The sequence below is a fragment of the Priapulus caudatus genome, unplaced genomic scaffold, assembly GCF_000485595.1.
Source record: "Priapulus caudatus unplaced genomic scaffold, Priapulus_caudatus-5.0.1 Scaffold1821, whole genome shotgun sequence".
Taxonomy (NCBI): Eukaryota; Metazoa; Priapulida; class Priapulimorpha; order Priapulimorphida; family Priapulidae; genus Priapulus; species Priapulus caudatus.
The window spans coordinates 48,013-49,201 of NW_014578882.1; positions in this window are offsets into that span (position 1 = coordinate 48,013).

A 1,189-nucleotide genomic window follows, 5' to 3' on the forward strand; every position below is an offset into this window, starting at 1 on the left:
ACGAGACAACGACGAATTCCCGCCTGTCACCTGCAGGCCTACTGTTTCGCCGTTCTCTGCCGCTAGAGGGGACCCACTGCATCCGGCATGGCGGCCCCCTTGTTGATGTTACGATCGGTAAGCAAACCCCCGACAAAACAGACACGAAGACAAAACAATTAGACAATACAAACATTCACCATCTCCCCATCTCCCGGTACCCAGGGGGCTACACCCCCACCGCTCTGGGAACCCGAGGGCCCGGTGCCACCGCTACAATTGCTTGCATGGTTGCGCATTTTGGGGGTCTCTGCCCGCTATAGAATTTTGTTGATATGAAACCAGGGAGGGGTTACATTTTTTCGTTTTTTTTTGTTATTTGAACGAGATCAGTACATAACGTAACGGTGAGGTAAGCCAACTTTTGGTTGTGACTCGATTTTGCGGAGAGCAAGTCGGGTTGCATCAGCCGTTTATGTGAGTACTGATTTATACTAGCTATAATGCCTCCTAAGAGGGGGGTGAAGGAATCCTCGGATGAGGAGCAGGCTGGGGGGGCAGTTGCTCTTTCACCAGAAATGCAGGTCATGATGGAATTCATGCGGCAACAACAAGAAAAACACGAACAGCGGCATGCATTACAACAAGAAAAACACGAACAGCAACAGCAAATTCTGACAGAGTTACTTGCAGATCGAGGAGCGGTAGCAGACGCTGGGCATAGAGAGTCAGGTTCGTCAGTGTATAAGTTAGTGGGCATGCATAAGCTGACACAGGAGGATGACATTGACTGTTACTTGCAGACATTTGAGAGACTATGTATTGCGCAGAGCAAACCTAGAGATCGGTGGACGGCTATTCTAGAGCCATTACTATCGGGGCGAGCTCAGAAATGCCTATTTCGTTTAACAGATGACGTCAGACAGAACTTTGGGCTAGTGACAGCGGCTATACTCGCAGCGTACAATCTGACTGCAGAGACATATAGAGTCAATTTTAAAACAGCCAAAAAATTTCCAGACGAGACTTTTCAGGAATTTGCGGGACGTTTGCAAACCTATTTTTATAGGTGGCTTAAACCGCCTCAGGAGTTGTTGCGGCATGCACAGTTTTACGGGGTTTTGGAGACTGTACTGATTGATCAGTTTATTTCTAACATACGGAATGATGATCTCCGACACCACTTACGACAAACTGAAGTAAGTTCTGT